We start from the raw sequence: 20885 nt of genomic DNA on the forward strand, positions 1-20885 counted from the left end.
TGATGAACAACTGTCTCGCTATGAAGTTCTTTGAAAACTTCTCAGCATTTTCACAATTGAGTGTACAAAGTAGGGGTCAAAAGGGCCAAATTTCAACCTCAATGTTTTGAAAAAAAGCCTTACCAGGACTTAAGTACATATGCCACATATATGGTGCGGAAATGGTTTCGCACAAAGTGTCTTAGTTCCATAATAAACAGACACTTCTTTATTGCATTCATACATGGTACGGACACACATTTTAGAGTATATACTGTGAACCATTGTAAAATTTAGTGGGTAAAATACAATAGTTTTACCAAAATGCAAATCAATACAGTTGGCCTGACATCAAAAAATGACTTTTGTTGAAAACCTTTGAATTCCACCATAGACCCTAGGGTCTATGATTCCACCTGGTGTGTATAGTGTTGTTCTTAAAATAAAAACAAAGGCAACACTTTATTTTTGAAAGAACAATGAATACATTTTATTTATTGCTTAATGATCTTCCACAGTGAATCACAAAACTTAAAATGATAAATGGCAGCATGTATAGTATCATTTCATATGTTTAGTCCATGCTGGAAAGTCTCCATCAAAATATTTCATTAACTCTCTACAAAGGGTATGGACACTACAACACAAGCCCAAAGCAAACTTGTAGTGAATATGATACATGTACACAAGTGTAGAAATAATAGCTGATTAATTGATGAAGAAACATGGTTTTCATTCCATTTCGCCTTATCATGTAAAATTTTCACCACTGTACAGTATCACTAATTGAAGATGTTATTCAACTATTTTTATGGCTCATGATTTAATGTTATTCAGAGAACAACACTCCTATATAAATTTTTCATCAATTATAAGAACAAATCGAACAATTTAAAGCTTTTTCATAAAATAGTAAAAATAATCAACCTATAAAATTTATAATATTAACCCTCCTCATTGATTAATACTTGTATTTAAATCTCGGTTCGAAAAGGCCCAGAATCGGGATTAACTATGGTGTAAAGAAGATTATGAAGTGTTTCTGTCTTTTTTTCTCCTTTGAAATTGCAATTGTTATATGTTGCTAGATTTTTTGATTTAATCCGCACCTGGCTTTAACTAGTTTGTGTGGTAGGGTACGAACACTATACACAAAATGTCCATTAAAATCGTTTATGACTAAATATTAGTCTGGACTAAAATTCATTTCACAATAAATGACGACCTTGTACATGTGTGTTGACAAGCCATATACTGGCCAATTTCACATGCTATTGGAAGAAAAGACAAGTGTGGTTAAATACAGATCAATAATTTTGAAAAAAGTCAAATTGCAGCAACTGCCTATTTTATGAGCAAACTTGTTTTCACAACACAAGTTGTATCAGTGGACCTGTCAAGATAACATTTTATCAACACATTGCTTGAAGTAGAAATAAGTCATTCTACTTGAAATAACGAAATTTACTCTTCATCAGTTTCTTTATTTTGTCAATGTCATGTGTATAGAAATGAAATTGTTCTCTCTTATTTGTCAACTGAGGGAGACCAACCCCACACACAACCGATTCAAAAAACTCCCATGATTCATCTCTCTTCTGAGTCCAAATGTACAGATTACTTCACCACACTTTTTCATAAACCTCAAGTGAATTTCCTCAGAATCTTCTGCTAGTTAAGTACCTGTTAAGAAGAAAATAAGTTTTTTAATCCTTAAAATAGAGTTAAAAGTGTCCAACACAATATTTAACAATCTCATTTGTGACAACAGGTGCCTGGAAAAAAAATATGCAGATCTTATGCTTACCTCAGCCATGTATGTGTTGACAGATCTCTTTGACTGCAGCATTACTGCAACACAATCTCCAGTTTTAATGAGCTCAGCTCCCAATGGTGGTTTAACATGCTGTAGAAACAAAAAACACTTGTATTATCCATCTTTACTTTAGTTATACAATACTATACTCACACATCAATATGAATTACTGCTTTTTTTTAATTTATATTATAAAACATCTTTATTCAGGGTATCTCAATAAGCCTAGCAAACTAGTTGGTCACCTTCTTTCCATTGAGGCCCTCACACAATAAAAACAACATACACTCCAGTCAATATACATGTACAGACAAATCACAAAAAACCAATTTAAGCAAATTACTAAACTGTCAAAAAATACAACAGTACCATGTTGTCAATTATACACCAGAATCTCTGTAAGAGGTTTTGGAAATGTCTAAAAGTTTTGGCTGGCTTAATTCATTCAAGAGACAGTGGCTGTATCTTGTGATGATTTTCAGTGTTTCAAACCTGTGTTTCAACTACACTTGCTTGTTTTATGTTTAGACTTCTAGTTTGTCAACTCATCTCAGTCACCTGGTGTATGTACAGACATTATTTTTATTATAGTTGTTGTTAAGCCCACACTAAAATTCAATGGTAAACAGTATCAACGTACTTTACTCATATACCATGAAGATAATATCCTGGGCATTTCAGAGTGGACATGAAGTGTAGTTGATAGTGACCAGAAATATTGACAAAACAAATCATCCAGTTTGTAGCTACTGTCCTTGACCAATCTTTGTGTGTATATTTCCTACTGCTGATGCTTGCGTTGTTTAGTTTACTTGCGGCTGTGCATGAAAAGTTTGTCAAGGAATATATGATTTTACAAAACAATGAACTAACAAAGCTGTTAATCTGTAGTAATTTCCTTTTCATTTTAAAAATGTACTTTTACTACTCTGTATTGTGGGAGGCATTAAAATGTAAAACAATGTGTCATAATACATATGCATGCTCCAGTTTTCTGTTACATGTGCAGCAGCTTTCTTTGGAAAGACAACAGTTTTGATTTTGACATTAGTTTCATCTTGCCTACAACCTGGACAATAACTCAACAACTTCACATCATGGCAGTAGGTAGTCTCTTCCTATAGCTCCATGTTCACATCGATGTGTAGTGCTTCACCAGTGTTCAATACAGAGTACACTTTGCAGGTTCCAGCCAAGGTTTTAACATCCTCACAAACAACTTTTGATTTTATTTCCAATTTCTTAAATCTTGCCTCTCATAATGTGGCTGCATCCGTACCCAACCCCACTATTTGATGTGCCTCAATGTTTCATCAGTCTTGAGTAGCTTGTCTTATAGCTTGTTTGTCATGATGACCAGAGCTGTACCATCCTTCTCGCTAAAATTTCCAACATATACCACGTTTTTGGAAAAAAAATTTCATCCATGAGACATAAGTAAACAACCAATTTTTTGCCACTAAAATGTCAGTACTTTCGTTTGTCAGGACACTTACAAACTCGCTGCCCAGTAACTGTGCTTCAATCTTGGTCATGATGACAGATGCCACCACATCCTGCATTTCATTGGCAGTTTGCTGTGATGTGTACGTAGCATTATCACCAGAGTTGAGGTGTTGTAGGCTAGACACGCCTTGTAGTTCCAGCAAGTTTAGTAGTGACGAATATTTCCTGGTAGATACATCTTCTTAGCCAGCCAGTAGACTGTATGCATGGCCGTGAGAATTGCGTCCTCTTTGTCCGTAAGCACATGAGTCACAGCAACTTGAAAATCTTTCTTCCATGGCTTTCCTATGATCCATGCTTTGTAGATGTCGATCCAGTGTCGATGTTCTGAAATTTGAGCATCCTCCTTTCTTTTCATCAGTGAATGGGTTTCATTTACCAGTGTCTTTACAAAGCCGACACTACATGCCTTTACCATCGGGATGATGTTCCAACCATCACAAATACCGGTATTAGGGTCTCTGAAGCCACGTTTCGTTGAATTTTCATTCCGGTCATTTCTTTTTAGACACATACGTCAGAGTCAGCTCATCTAGGTCGGAAATACTCTCACTGCGACCGGGATTTGCGGAAGTAGCCAAGTGTTGTGGCCTTGGAGTGCCATAAAAAAAAAATGATTCGTTTCTGTTTCCGAGACGGGACAGTATTGATCCAAGCGACATGTTCCCATGTGAAACTTTCAGTATCATTTACTTCACTGCTACCACGTGGTGTACGCACATAAACTTTCTAAAAAGCCATGAAAATGATGATGTCAATCACACTTTCATAAATATAAACATAACACTGTTCTACAGTATACACTGCCAGTCGCTATGCATTTTAGTTACATGCGCTCGCATCGATCGGTCTCTTTTAATATTGTTTATCATATCATGCATATCAAGTAAATTATGGCCTACATATATTGCATCATGGTGACCCAAGAAATTATTTTTTATGGACAAAACAAAATGGATTGCATCAAATGTCGCAATGCCACATGCTGGCTGAAACACTGGTAAAGCATTTCAAGCTTTCAGTAATTAGGATCAGAACCAAGTAACATGGTGATACAGTGTCTAGTCTTGCTGCTCTATAATTTGTAGAATGCTCTCCACAGTCATTCACCTTTGTCTATTTGTCAAAATAGGACAGAGGGTCTCTGATCACTGTTTCTATAAAGATTTAGATGGTTTGTAAATCATTTCTTTATAAGAAGAGGAAAAATTAAATCATCATTGACTAATCAAAGGTCTGTGTCATCCATTTTCATCACATACAAGTCTTTTGATCAAAAAGTAATTAAAGCATTACACACTTCTATAAATTGCAGAAATTATGACACCTTTACCTTCTAAAGTTACAGTTTTCCAGTCATGAAGTGAAATAAAGTTGTACTGTGTACAGCTGGAATACTAAAATCATATCTGGACAGTTTCCCGTTTCTCTTGGTCAGCAACATCATAAACGACTCCAATCTTTACATCTCTTAAACAACTGGATGGTGAAGATAGTGAAAAAATGGCAATGACTGAGAGGAATCAGAATTCTGTACCCAAGAAATGATAAATTTGCAATTTCCTTGTATCTCTTGCCCACCTGCATGATGAAGACGGCAAAAAAATGGCAATGACTAAAGAGAATGAGAATTCTGTACCCAAGAAATGATAAATTTGCAATTTTTGAAAAAGTTGACACATAACTACCTTGATTCTCTCAAAAATAAGCTGATAATACTTTATTTACTCTGAGTAGCTTCAAAATGAGCCTGACAAGTGGTAGACCGAAAGTACAAGTTCACGAGTCAGTCACGAAAGTCACGAATTCAATTGCCATCGGTGCCAGGGCCTATACAGGCTGTCTCATCCATGCTGATAATGTACCAAATATAGTTTGGAAATTTGTTTGACATTTTTCACATTAGCTCTCTGATAATCAGTTGATTCTGCTCTGTGGCATGGCGTTCTGTCTTTTGAGGCAAAGGACTGATTTTACATCGTGTACCTTTTTTGCCTAGTTTGATTGCACATATCATGGTCATTCATTGCTGACTTTAAATCTCTTCCCTTCCGTAGTTGGTAAAAGACGGAGTGTTTCTTCTTGATGATTGGAATACAAAAGTACGTCATGTCTTCAACCGTGGACAGTGCTCTTCTCTTCTACAAGATTAGCAAAGAAACATTTCATCCTTGAGAATGATAAATTTAAATCCAACAGTAGTTACTGTGGTTACACAGAGTACATGGTTACGATGCAAAAGTTGGTTTTGTAACTCTTCTTCGGTAGGTTTGTGCCTAGGTAGACTTGGTTCAAGTCTGTGATTTGTGAATGTTTGAGTGGAGTGAACGCAATGATTTGTATTCTGCTTTCATGTGAAACGCGCGCGTGAGTGGACGCGATGAGTAGGGTGAACGCGATGAGTGGAGTGAACGCTATGCAGCGGAGTTTCACCCGGAATCACAGACTTGGCTTTCTTGCACGGTCTGCGTTGCTATAAATTATTCATGAGATGACGTTTTCTTTACTCATATATTATTCATAAGATGACATCACTAAATTTTACACATTGGGAGGAGTTACCAATTGACCTAAACGAGACGTGCATAAAACTCACATGGCGTTGTTGACAAAATGTCGAGTGCGATCACTCCCACAAAAGTCAGCACGACCTCTGTTGTATCACCGAAAACGCGTGAAAATATCTGTGTTGTTTGTGGGGCCCATGTTGCAATATGCGAAAATCGTCGCCGGTTCTTCAAGGATGGAAAAAGACACCGTCCTTACAGTTGTAGACTGTTCTCTTACGTGCCCAAAGCGATGGAAATCAAAACAATGTGGGGCGACTTTGTATGTCAGTGATTTTCCGCTGCCGGTTGGTGCGTAGACAAACACATCTTTTCCCTCAATGTAACTCTCAACAAGCTTTCTTTGGTAATCTCGCATGATTAGCGATGGTCGACCGATCAGTTGTAAAACGCAGTTGATGTACGAACTTGATGCCATTATTCGCCCAGATATAAAACGTACTCGATGTCTAGCTTTGCACTGAGATGACAACAAACTTTTGAATGCATGCAGAGCATGCGTTCTTCTTATTGGCCAGAATAACGGCGGGGCTGTCAATCATTTTGTATTTGCTCTACGTCACTGTGTACACAGTCCGTCTCACCGCCTGTACTTGCAAGAAGTCCAAGTCGGTGAATTCGGCAGAAACTAACTCACTACTGCGCAGACTCAAACTCGACGCATTCAATAGCTGGGAAAACCTGGCGTGAGCTGCCAAATTCCGGATAGGTTTGTACGAAATAGGAGAGACACAAGAGAAACTATTATATATGATTTTTTTTTTTAATTCACCGACTTGAACCAAGTCTAGTGCCTAGGTTAAAATACCACAGTTACCGAACACATCTTGAAATGGCATGTGTCCGATGACTTGTTTTCATCTGTAGGACTTCTCATCAACAACTATCATAATATGTAAAGCAAGTGCCTTTCAAAATCCCAGTAGTACACTTCATTTGAGTTTTCCCATGAATAACAACACTTCATGTTTACAATGTTCTCGTTACAAATCTGAAGAGATATGAGTTTACAAGAAGTTCCTTTGTATAATTATTTTCTGATTTGGCTCCTTTTTTTGAGAGGACATATTTGGATTTGTTTACGACTCCTTTTTTATCTCAGTCACACTGGGCTCCATACTGGCAGATGATGCAGGGGCAGCCATGTTCACTACACAATGTATGCACACATAAGATAATGCATCATTTGTAAATACATGAATGTTATTCTTGAAGAGTGAAAAAAACTTATCAATTTTGAAAAATTTAAAAGTTCCAGAGAGTGAAATTATCATTTTTCAATCAACTTTCAAATATCAAAGTCACTCAACCTAAATACAGAGTGAAGAACAGGTACAACCAACAATGACAACAATGGTGCAAATAAAAACAATACAAGCTGCTATTTATTAATGGGCGTGTTTTTTCCTTTCTTTAAAGGAATTGAAAAAAGGCAACCTTGTAACACTGTGTAACTCAAAAAAGTGGTGATGTTCATGGTAGAAGTGTAGCTTATGACCAGCTGAAACCGTACCTATCAAAGAAGACGCCCACAATCACTTCAGAGAATGCAAAACAGTCAGAAGTTGAAGACCATGAAGTTATCAAACCAAGTACCAGTGATTATGGTTTAGTTTCCACTGTAAGATGAAAATTTTCATGCTATAAGATTACCTCAGCAGTTTGTACACCACAATCAAACTTGACTTGTGTAAATCTTTAAACATTTCAACCACAAATACATTAGTTAGTCTAAGAGTGAAGCATATTACTTTAAAACTGTGTCTAGCTTGACAGCGACTTCAAATGGTGAATATTCATCAAGGTCCAAAATTAGTTCTGGTCACAATGTACTGACAGCATTTGCATAGATTTACATCAATTTGTGCTAGCAGTGTGCCTAAAGTAGATTTTTGATATAAAAAATGTAAAAATAGATTGCATGACATAGGCTTCTACAGTTTGATAAAAAAGCCTTCTTCCTTCTACTTCTTCATCTTCAAACTCTTTTCATGTCCATCATCATCATCACACAAAATTGTTACTTGGTATTAACTCTAAGTTAAGCCCTTTGATGTTACATTTCTCATCATTTACCTATGAATATGTATGAGACAGACTAACCCTAAAGGTCACTTTAAATTAAGTTTTTCATGTTTCTTGTCTTGTAGGTTGATAATGAACAGAATACAGGGCTTATGTATGTGAACACCACAACCAAACAGCGTAACCAAGACACCTGGACAGTGGCTTACTGACCCAGCATCAAATACAGCCCATCTTCACTTGCCTTGGTCTCCTGTCCAGAGAGCGGGATGCTCCCTGAAATCAGTTAGAGGGAGTCGATAGTCGAAGTAAGAGACCAATGCAAGCAGACGATAACCATCTAGCCAGGCACTTCTTCAGGAGCAATTTCTAGCTGTGGATGGGTTGCAGGATGCTGGAGTCGTCACTGCAGGAGTTTTTGTTGAAACACCGTATAATCCATTCGTCCAGATACTTTTTTTTTGTATTTAAATTGTTTTATTGGTAACATTTCGTCCAGATACTTAACATCCACTGCAACCACTGGATCACCATCTCTAACTTCAATTCCCAAGAAGGGACAGTTAAGGTGTACAACTCCATGGTACCTTCCCTTGATGGCAATGCTGAGCCATTGTGTGGATGATCTACACCAGCAGAAAGAAGATGACCATCCAGTGGCCAACTCCTCATAAACAAGTTGGTTGCAAGGACTGCAGATTATTCGCCATTGTTAACGCCACTGCTAATGCCATGGACGTGACCTTGCAGAATTTTCCTGGCAGCAAGACCAAATGAGAATCATCTGGTCCACTCATTCCAGTGAGGGAAATTAGATGAGTTTCCATATGCTAGATGTTGCCGTGCCAACAGCATCTGCAAGAGCAAAGATGTGCAACTCTACTGCTACTGCACTGAAGACAGCCAGATGTTGGGCAAGCTGATATGTTGATATCTACAAAGTGCATGGACTGGTACCATGGCACATGTGAGAGGGTGCCAGAGACTGTGTGGTGTGATCCACAGCATGTATTTACCTGTAGTAAGTGTAGGCTATAGCAGTGTTGTATCTAGGATTTTACTTTCAGGGGCCATTTCGGCCCCTTTCACACAAAATGAGGGGCCATCACAGATTTTAAGGGGCCATTTTAGAAAATGTATACCAATAAAATACTATTACAATCCACTCAGTCTACACGTTTATTCTGTTCATTTTTCATGTTTGTTCTTTATTGTGACCGGTCAAGGAAGGGTATAGCATCCCACAGAGCCACAAGCATGTGACACTTGTAAGGACTGACTACAAACACTGAATTCTGAACAGTGAACACTTGTAACAGACTAAAAGAAAAACTAAGAACATTTTGCTTGTTAGTCCTTTCATATAGTAAATAACTGCATTGGTCGAGTTTTACTCAGTATTGTTCACTTTTTGTGAAAGATTCTACGGTCTTTTTTGGCAGACCAAACATGCAATGCTCGGTCAAAGTCAAATGACTCGATAGAAGGTCCTTCAATGTTTATAAACATGAGTTTATTTAGAGTGTCTGGTCCAAGTCTATTTCTCAGTGAAACTTTGATATTGTTTTGGACACTAAAGCCACGTTCACAATCTGCTGTTTGAACTGGGAGTATCAGAGAAATTTCACACAACTTCAATAAGTTTGGAAATAGATCATGATGAAACTTGAAAATCAACCCCCATAAAGTTGACAATTTATCCCTTGGATATTGCTGCTGTAAGACCAATTCTTTGACTAAAGCCCACTCTTGTCTGGTGGCATCTCTGTCAACAATACCATCATATTGATCAAGAAGTTGCTCTAACTTTTCACAACCAAACATTGGCAGCTCATCTTTTGGTACAAATGACAGAGTGCGAAGAGACAACACTGCAAATGAATCAATAATATTGGTAGAGTGTGTTGGAAATCTTTTATCCAGTTGCTGAATTAAATTGGTAATGAAATCTGCCCTGACTTTTCTAAATTTAGTTTCCTGTGCGTTAGAGTATGGCCATTCAATTCATACGAGTCTGAAGAGGTCTTCTCTAATGAGGACAAGAAGAGCTGCAAATAGTGACCGTCTTCAGTTTTAAAAAATTCTAACTGACGTTTAACTGCATCTACTGCTGGTCGAATGGTACTGATATCAATATCTTGCTTTTGGAAAACAAGACTGAGCTCTGTTAATGGGGGCATTACATCCATTAAAAAATGCATTGTTGCAATAAATTCATAGTTAGTCAGTTTTTTTCCAAACCCTTTCGCTGTCGGATCGCGATCACCGGTTTCAGAGGCGTAGGTTACCAATGCATCCCAGCTACGGTAAACGGCATCTAATGCACCATAAAAAGAAAACCAGCGAACAGCGTGAACTTCCTTTATTTTGAGTGTCGGGTCATCAAGGACATCTTGTATACGTTTAATGCGGACGTACGAACTGCGGAACGGCTGAAATAGTAGTACAAATCCGTCAGAGTTTTCTGATAAACATCGTTGAGATATGCGACGGCAGCAGCCGCCTGACTTGTAACGAGGGCCAGCCGATGTGCCACGCAGTGTATGTTGACGAGGTACGGATTGGCTGCCTTCAGTCTAGCGCTCACACCAGTTTTAGATCCCGTCATTACAGACGCTCCGTCGGAGCCCAACGCCATTACTTTGTCTAGTCCGATATTCTTCTCTTTTAGAGTTGCACACAGTTTATCGTACACGTTTTCGGCAGTACCGCGTCCACTTTCTAGAAGCACGTTTCCAAAGAAATAAGTTCGCGGTTGAAAGTCAGTGGGCGATACAACACGGACGTACACATTCAATTTCTTGGACACAGAGATGTCTGTACTTTCGTCGATAAGAACTGCTACGTAGCGGCTAGCATGGACATTACTAACAACATTTTCCACGATCACATCGGAAATCGCGTCGATGAACTCATCTGCTGTTGCTTTTGACGAGTAGGTAGCATTTTTCCCAACATCAATGTATTTGATATTTTCACAACCTTGCAGTTCGATCATTTTCATGAGCGAAGGATATTTATGCACAGCGACATTTTCTTTTGCCATCCAATAGACTGATCTCAGACCCGTTATAATTCCATCCTGAGATTTTGTTCGTGCCGTTTTAGCAGAGGTTTGAAAAGCTGACCTCATTGTCATTTCAGTCAGTGCATTTTGATGATCAGCATAGGACACGTGGCGAGTTAGAGTCGAGGTACGGAAATTACGGCATCCTTTACCTTCCGTGAACGCGTTAGATTTCTTGCCATCGATACAGACTTGGCATTTCATGCCGCCGTCTTCCTCAGAGTAGCGTACCCAAGGAAAATCGTTCAACCATCGACGCATAAATTTCCTCGTTTCAGTTCTTGGCTGTTTTGAAGGTGGCGGTTCCGAGCCATTTCCATCTGCGTCATCAATATTTGAAGTGTCGTCTGCACTGCCGCGACAGTGCATGTCTTGATCTGAACTTTCAGCATCACGGCGGGATTCACCATTGTCGCTCACCACCGATTTTTCGAACTCGGTCATTTCAATGTTCTCTGGCTCCGTGGAATTCTTGTTTCCCGAAAAGATCGGTTTGAAAAACGACGTTATGCGTGACATATTTGCTCTCAATCGGACAGCTAGAACGAAGTAGAACTTTCCTGAACTTTCACTCGAACGCAAATTTCGGAGCACATGTTAATTTGATTGACAACTGAATTTAACGGATAAGAGTTGTTTGACACGCGGTTTGAGGATGAAAATCATGACTGACAGACACTTTTACTGAAAACCAATCAGAATAATTATTTTTACATCGCGATATGCCAATCAGTGATGTAGGTGTTTTCTCAGGCTTGAAAAAACTACGTATTTGTAACATTGTATGTCAAGCTGTCAATTATTTTACTTGTAGACAAAACATCGCGATATGCCGATTATCAACGTCAGTATCAGTATTTGTCGCTGAACTCTGTGGCTGAGCTGAGAGACGCGCCACATCAGGCGCCTCGGTAATTTTTTTTAGGGCCATTGAAGAAATTATAGCGTCAATGGCGCGAAAACGCGTTCTAGATTCAACACTGCTATAGGGTGGCGTTGTTAGGACACATTAGACAATATTGAATATCAGGGTTTACATCATCCGCGAATATATAATTTCAGACAACTTTGTAGCAATTTGCTCTGTAGCGTCTACCAACACTATTACAAGAAGTATGAAAATGAACTCCTGCTAATAGCTAGAGATTGAGTCAAAACAAAAGTTCTTGATATTTCTTGTAGTATTTAGTGACAGTCTGCCTTTCATTGAACAGCAATATGTTTTGACTGTTATGGAAATGTTTGTGATTTTCTGTACAATATTTCTATCCTAATTTATTTTGTTTCTTTTTGTCTTTATTCCTGTTACTTATTTATTTCTTTATTTACTAATATAATCCTCAGAATAGCATCTTTTCAATCTGCATAAATAGTGACAAGTTAACCTATACTTATAAAGTTGCTATAAAATTTGATCTAGCAATACATGCAATTATAAATCAAACATATATGTATACAAGCTTATCTGTCCTATAAATTGAATAGCAAAACTGATTACATAATACTGTAATTTTTAGGATTTTGAGTACAATATTTCCTTTTTCTATTGATTCACTTTCCTTTACTTGTTAGTCTGTTTACCAGTTTAAATAGGGCCGTTCACAGTTCACGTCACTGTTCTCTCATTAATATGCAAAAATAAATATTTGTCCGCATTTTTAGATTACGCTTTTGAAAATTACGCATGCAAGAACGACGAAAATACATCTCAGTGGGCGACTGCTAGTGTAACAGTGAATACTAAAAAACATATTCACGACTCAGAGTACAAGCTGCAAAAACAGCCACGCATGCAACATTGATAAAATTTGTCCGCATTTCAAGCTGCGTGTCCGATGTCGCGCGCGTACAGCTATATTTAGTAACAAACCTATAACCGTGAACAAGGCTATATTGTAAATAATCAGCTGCATCATTTTACCTAGTGCTTGAATTGTGGTGCTCAATGATAAATTTTCAAAACACATTTGTAAGGGGATCATGGAAAATAATGCAAATATATATATTTTTAATATTTACACATTATTTCTAATTTCAAATTTTATCAATTTACACCAAAGAAAATTTGGCAAGAACTGTATTGTGTCATTATATTATTGAAAAAATAAAAATTTGATAAAATTTATACTTAGTGCAGGCAGTTATGGCAAATGCATCAGACATATTTTGTATTCATCTAGAATAAACAAGTACAAGACTGTAAATTTGTATGTTTGTCTGCTGTTACATCCTTTGAAAATAAGAGATATATAGTAATGGTAGCATTGGCAAATAGGTGGCAATGGTGGAATATGTGGCAATGGTGGAATAGGTAGCAATGGTGGAATAGATGGCAATGGTGGAATAGGTGACAATGGTGGAATAGGTGGCTATGGTGGAATAGGTGGCTATGGTGGAATAGGTGGCAATGGTGGAATAGGTGGCAATGATGGAATAGGTGACAATGGTGGAATAAGTGGCAATGGTGGAATAGGTGGCAATGGTGGAATAGGTGGCAATGGTGGAATAGGTGGCAATGGTGGAATAGTTGGTAATGTTGGAATAGGTGGCTATGGTGGAATAGGTGGCAATGGTGGAATAGGTGGCAATGGTGGAATAGGTGACAATGGTGGAATAGGTGGCAATGGTGGAATAGGTGGCAATGGTGGAATAGGTGGCAATGGTGGAATAGGTGGCAATGGTGGAATAGGTGGCAATGGTGGAATAGGTGGCAATGGTGGAATAGGTGGCAATGGTGGAATAGGTGGCAAATAGGTGGCAAAGGTGGAATAGGTTGCAATGGTGGAATAGGTGGCAAATAGGTGGCAATGGTGGAATAGGTGGCGATGGTGGAATAGGTGGCGATGGTGGAATAGGTGGCAATGGTGGAATAGGTGGCAATGGTGGAATAGGTGGCAATGGTGGAATAGGTGGCAATGGTGGAATAGGTGGCGATGTTGGAATAGGTGGCAATGGTGGAATAGATGGCAATGGTGGAATAGATGGCAATGGTGGAATAGGTGGCAATGGTGGAATAGGTGGCAATTGTGGAATAGGTGGCAATGGTGGAATAGGTGACAATGGTGGAATAGGTGACAATGGTGGAATAGGTGGCAATGGTGGAATAGGTGGCAATGGTGGAATAGGTGGCAATGGTGGAATAGGTGACAATGGTGGAATAAGTGGCAATGGTGGAATAAGTGGCAATGGTGGAATAGGTGGCAATGGTGGAATAGGTGGCAATGGTGGAATAGGTGGCAATGGTGGAATAGGTGGCAAATAGGTGGCAAAGGTGGAATAGGTTGCAATGGTGGAATAGGTGGCGATGTTGGAATAGGTGGCAATGGTGGAATAGTGGCAATGGTGGAATAGATGGCAATGGTGGAATAGGTGGCAATGGTGGAATAGGTGGCAATGGTGGAATAGGTGGCAATGGTGGAATAGGTGACAATGGTGGATAGGTGACAATGGTGGAATAGGTGGCAAATAGGTGGCAATGGTGGAATAGGTGGCAATGGTGGAATAGGTGGCAATGGTGGAATAGGTGGCAATGGTGGAATAGGTGGCAATGGTGGAATAGATGGCAATGGTGGAATAGGTGGCAATGGTGGAATAGGTGGCAATGGTGGAATAGGTGGCAATGGTGGAATAGGTGGCAATGGTGGAATAGGTGGCAATGGTGGAATAGGTGGCAATGGTGGAATAGGTGGCAATGGTGGAATAGATGGCAATGGTGGAATAGGTGACAATGGTGGAATAAGTGGCAATGGTGGAATAAGTGGCAATGGTGGAATAGGTGGCAATGGTGGAATAGGTGGCAATGGTGGAATAGGTGGCAAATAGGTGGCAAAGGTGGAATAGGTTGCAATGGTGGAATAGGTGGCAAATAGGTGGCGATGGTGGAATATGTGGCAATGGTGGAATAGGTGGCAATGGTGGAATAGGTGACAATGGTGGAATAGGTGGCAATGGTGGAATAGGTGGCAATGGTGGAATAGGTGGACAATGGTGGAATAGGTGCAATGGTGGAATAGGTGGCAATGGTGGAATAGTAGTAATAGGTGGACAATGGTGGAATAGGTGGCAATGGTGGAATAGGTGGCAATGGTGGAATGGGTGGCAATGGTGGAATGGGTGGCAATGGTGGAATGGGTGGCAATGGTGGAATAGGTGGCAATGGTGGAATAGGTGCCAAATAGGTGGCAATGGTGGAATAGGTGGCAATGGTGAAATAGGTGGCGATGGTGGAATAGATGGCAATGGTTGAATAGGTGGCAATGGGTGGAATGGTAGGTCAATGGTGGAATAGGTGACAATGGTGTAATAGATGGCAATGGTGGAATAGGTGGCAATGGTGGAATAGGTGGCAATGGTGGAATAGGTTGCAAATAGGTGGCAATGGTGGAATAGGTGGCAATGGTGGAATAGGTGGCAATGGTGGAATAGGTGGCAATGGTGGAATAGGTGGCAATGGTGGAATAGGTGGTAATGGTTGAATAGGTGACACTGCTGGAATAGGTGGCAATGGTGGAATAGGTGGCAAATAGGTGGCAATGGTGGAATAGGTGGCAATGGTTGAATAGGTGGCAATGGTGGAATAGGTGGCAATGGTGGAATAGGTGGCAATGGTGGAATAGGTGGCAATGGTGGAATAGGTGGCAATGGTGGAATAGGTGGCAATGGTGGAATAGGTGGCAATGGTGGAATAGGTGGCAATGGTGGAATAGGTGGCAATGGTGGAATAGGTGGTAATGGTTGAATAGGTGACAATGCTGGAATAGGTGGCAATGGTGGAATAGGTGGCAAATAGGTGGCAATGGTTGAATAGGTGGCAATGGTGGAATAGGTGGCAATGGTGGAATAGGTGGTAATGGTTGAATAGGTGGCAATGGTTGAATAGGTGGCAATGGTGGAATAGGTGGCAATGGTGGAATAGGTGGCAATGGTGGAATAGGTGACAATGGTGGAATAGGTGACAATGGTGGAATAGGTGGCAATGGTGGAATAGGTGGCAATGGTTGAATAGGTGGCAATGGTGGAATAGGTGGCAAATAGGTGGCAATGGTGGAATAGGTGGCAATGGTGGAATAGGTGGCAATGGTGGAATAGATGGCAATGGTGGAATAGGTGGCAATGGTGGAATAGGTGGCAATGGTGGAATAGGTGGCAATGGTGGAATAGGTGGCAATGGTGGAATAGGTGGCAATGGTGGAATAGGTGGCAATGTGGAATAGGTGGCATTGGTGGAATAGGTGGCAATGGTGGAATAGGTGACAATGGTGGAATAGGTGGCAAATAGGTGGCAATGGTGGGATAGGTGGCAATGGTGGAATAGGTGGCAATGGTGGAATAGGTGGCAATGGTGGAATAGGTGACAATGGTGTAATAGATGGCAATGGTGGAATAGGTGGCAATGGTGGAATAGGTGGCAATGGTGGAATAGGTGGCAAATAGGTGGCAATGGTGGAATAGGTGGCAATGGTGGAATAGGTGGCAATGGTGGAATAGGTGGCAATAGTGGAATAGGTGGCAATGGTTGAATAGGTGGCAAATAGGTGGCAATGGTGGAATAGGTGGCAATGGTGGAATAGGTGGCAATGGTGGAATAGGTGGCAATGGTGGAATAGGTGGCATGGTGGAATAGGTGGCAATGGTGGAATAGGTGACAATGGTGGAATAGGTGGCAAATAGGTGGCAATGGTGGGATAGGTGGCAATGGTGGAATAGGTGGCAATGGTGGAATAGGTGGCAATGGTGGAATAGGTGACAATGGTGGAATAGGTGGCAATGGTGGAATAGGTGGCAATGGTGGAATAGGTGACAATGGTGGAATAGGTGGCAAATAGGTGGCAATGGTGGATAGGTGGCAATGGTGGAATAGGTGGCAATGGTGGAATAGGTGGCAATGGTGGAATAGGTGGCAATGGTGGAATAGGTGACAATGGTGGAATAGGTGGCAAATAGGTGGCAATGGTGGGATAGGTGGCAATGGTGGAATAGGTGGCAATGGTGGAATAGGTGGCAATGGTGGAATAGGTGACAATGGTGTAATAGATGGCAATGGTGGAATAGGTGGCAATGGTGGAATAGGTGACAATGGTGTAATAGATGGCAATGGTGGAATAGGTGGCAATGGTGGAATAGGTGGCAATGGTGGAATAGGTGGCAATGGTGGAATAGGTGGCAATGGTGGAATAGATGGCAATGGTGGAATAGGTGGCAATGGTGGAATAGGTGGCATTGGTGGAATAGGTGGCAATGGTGGAATAGGTGGCAATGGTGGAATATGTGGCAATGATGGAATAGGTGGCAATGGTTGAATATGTGGCAATGACGGAATAGGTGACAATGGTGGAATAGGTGGCAATGGTGGTATAGGTGGCAATGGTGGAATAGGTGGCAATGGTGGAATAGGTGACAATGGTGGAATTAGTGGCAATGGTGGAATAGGTGGCAATAGTGGAATAGATGGCAATGGTGGAATAGATGGCAATAGTGGAATAGGTGGCAATGGTGGAATAGATGGCAATGGTGGAATAGGTGGCAATGGTGGAATAGGTGGCAATAGTGGAATAGGTGGCAATGGTGGAATAGATGGCAATGGTGGAATAGGTGGCAATGGTGGAATAGGTGGCAATGGTGGAATAGGTGGCAATGGTGGAATAGGTGGCAATGGTGGAATAGGTGGCAATGGTGGAATAGGTGGCAATGGTGGAATAGATGGCAATGGTGGAATAGATGGCAATGGTGGAATAGGTGGCAAGGGAAGATACATTTTTAATGAATTGAGATTTAAATGTATGACAACGAGAGAAATGTTCATGTAGTTTACCATATTACCATGAGCTGTCGATATGTTGTGCTGGAGTTGTGAACTTTTGCCGAAGGCTCTAGAGCATTGAGCTTGAATACGCAGGAGGTCAAGTCTAGACACCATCAACAGCTTACGGAAAAATGGTTGAAATTCATGTTTTTACAGTCCAGGTAGTTTGCAGGAATGGGAAATTAGCAATCTTAATAAAATGACTTTCAATTGAATGTCATCTCCCTTTTGTTACAAACCTCACAGTCATGTAATAACCCGTGACTTTAACCCTTTGAGTGCCAAAGTCATTTTTGTCACCTGTACTGAATATAGCTCCGTAAATTTTGTTACAGATTTTTACCCAAATTTGATCAAAAACTGCAGCCAATGAAATGTGATGTCCATTTGGTCCAAAATTATAAAAAAATGAAAGAAAAAATCATAAAAATTGGTAAAATGTTGCACTGAAATTTTGATGGGTAATATTATGGTACTCAGAGGGCTAACATCATTGATAATGGCAAACTCAGGCAGCTCTTCCAGTGTACCCTAAATATTCTGAGCCACCTAAGGTTAACTGGAACTTAAATTTTAAGATCATTAGACCAAGAAAAAATAATGTGTGTTTCTAATCCTAGACATATTGCAAAAATGATGCGGTGACACGTTTTTTTTTCTTCTCAAATTTTTTAAAATTCAACAAGAACACGCAAAAATATATGAACAATATACGACTGCACACAGAGATTATGCACAGCAGTGTTGCTTTAGTATTTTTGTTTCACATCAGTTCCTTGGTTTGATTTTTAGTGGCAGTGCACAGTTTTGACTGTGTAATATTACAGTGACATATATGTGTACAGTTCTGAATGGAATGTTAGTGTCAATGACTTTGTTTACAGTTCTGTTTTATACAGCACTGTGTTACGTACTATCATCGTGTATTTTTGTGTTTCTTTTTGCCATTTTATTTCCTCATGAACAGAAAAAAAAGGTTGACATGGTGGGTCTGAATTGACATGCATGAGGATGAGAAACAAACTTTTTATTTTTCTGCAGAAAAAATGCTGCACAATCTTTTGGAAGGAAATGGGCAGCATTCGAAGGAGTTCACGTAAAATGCCTTTCAGACGTAAGTGCTGTCCGAGATAAAGTAAAAGCCTGCATTCTACATGTATGTTCTTCAAATACAGTCATCAACACTCTAAAGATTGGCCTTTGGTGACCCTGCAGTACGCAAATGCCTAGATACCTTGCATGATGAACATGATGTTGTACCTGAAGACAAAGCCTCTAAATCCAGGGGGGGTTCATCATAATTTTGGAATCCGAGAAGGGGGGTCATCACTTTTTCACTGGTAGGAAAGGGGGGGGTCACCACATTTTCAAAAACATAATACCTACAATAAAGTTCACTTTTATGCCATGGCTATGATCGACCCTCTTTACCGGCGGGCCGCCTTCGGCGGCCCACTACAATAAATATACATTATGTATTACCCATGACCATCTTAATGGGCAGGCGCCTTTGGCGGACCACTCTAATTAGGTTTACTTCATGCAATGGCCATGATCGACCCTCTTTACCGCGGGCCGCCTGTGGCGGCCCACTACAATAAATTGACTTTATTGTAATACCCCATGACCATCTTAACGGCCGGACGCCTTCAGCGGCCCTGTTCAGTAAAGTTTACTTCGTGCAATGGCCATGGTCAACCCTCTTTTTACCAGCGGGCCACCTTTGGTGGCCCACTAGAATAAAGTTGACTTTACGTAATGGCCCATGACCCTCTTAACCGGAGGGCTGCCTTTGGCGAACCACTCCAATAAAGTTTACTTTATACAATGTCCATGGACATAAGTTGTCTATGGAAATGAAGTTCAAAATTGCCTTACAGTCGTCCTAATTAACAGACATTTGCATGGATGTGGCTGAGAAGTTTGTGCACTGGCATCTCTGCTACACGAATAAAGTGCGCCGCGTACCGGAGTTCAAATCCAAACCGTGCGGGTAAATTTGACATATGGGTTTTGGTTATTTTTCAGCGGGGGGGGGGGGGGGGGGGGGGGTCATCAAAATTTTTCGTCTGACAAAGGGGGGGGGGGTCATCATTTTTTCGCGAAAAATGCAGGGGGGGGGGGGTCTATATTTTTTTGAACACCGGCGACAAGATTTTGCCGCACAGACACGTCGATCGCGTTCCATAAACATTGAGCGTGTTTCCTGGAGCCGCCATTACCGGTAATGGCGGCTCCAAGAAATGTTTTTGGAACGCGATCGACGTATTTGAACAAATACCAAACCCCATACACGACAAGGTTAGTGTAGTACAGTGTTTAATCTTCAGTAGTGATAAATCAGTATGACCAAATGCAGTAAATATATGGGATTTTACATCAAAATGCCATGCCATGTGCAGCGTGCTTTATTTTGTATGCTTCAGGGCCTTCGGCATTGTAGCTCTACTGGTGAGCGATGTCGCAAAAACCAAAACTCACCGACCGCCTCACCGTAGAGCTACAAATTTGCAGCTAGATATTTCAGTAACAACACTGATGCCAAACATAAATACACTGATGGAAGTTATTAAGATGCTTCATTTCCTCATCCACAACATATTCATCAAATTTGCAGGCATGATATTTAGGCAAACTGTGGGCATTCCAATGTGAAGAAACTCTGCACCACACCTTGCAGATTTGTTTCTACATTCATATGAATTAAGCAGAGTGAGTGAGGGTTCATCCAATCTCTCAACAAATCTGGGCGTAAGAGAATTGCAAAACGTTTTGATTACACACAAACAGATACATTGGTGACCTTTTAAGTTGGAATAATCCAAACATGTCAAATTATCAGGATCATATCCAGATCAAGGAAAAGAACAGAAAGTGCTGACTCACCGAATGAGTTGTTGCTAGTCTCTAGCGTTCGTCATTCCCTATTGCCACTTATCTCGCATATCAGTCACGAATATACCTTGTCGAGCAAATGCGAGTGGGTCGTTTAAACCCGATTAGTTGTTGTACATTGCTGTGTAACCATAACACGCTTGAATATTGAATTTGAAACTTGTCCGCGCAGTAAATTGCCAGTTACGGCGGCGTCGAAGTGGTCACACGGTCGAGTCATCTGAATTA

The 20885-nt window shown here is 40.4% G+C and overlaps 1 long non-coding RNA gene across 1 annotated transcript; it reads right to left on the bottom strand.

The window, feature by feature from the left end:
- Positions 1 to 459: 459 nt before the first annotated feature.
- Positions 460 to 20885, bottom strand: LOC139123153 (uncharacterized). Its single transcript, XR_011549611.1, has 5 exons — positions 20649 to 20885; positions 5288 to 5442; positions 4635 to 4780; positions 1787 to 1885; positions 460 to 1662 (listed from the first exon to the last, which is right to left on the bottom strand). It is a non-coding gene; the product is annotated as an uncharacterized lncRNA (long non-coding RNA).

Source organism: Ptychodera flava, chromosome 22, assembly GCF_041260155.1.
Source record: "Ptychodera flava strain L36383 chromosome 22, AS_Pfla_20210202, whole genome shotgun sequence".
Lineage (NCBI taxonomy): Eukaryota > Metazoa > Hemichordata > Enteropneusta > Ptychoderidae > Ptychodera > Ptychodera flava.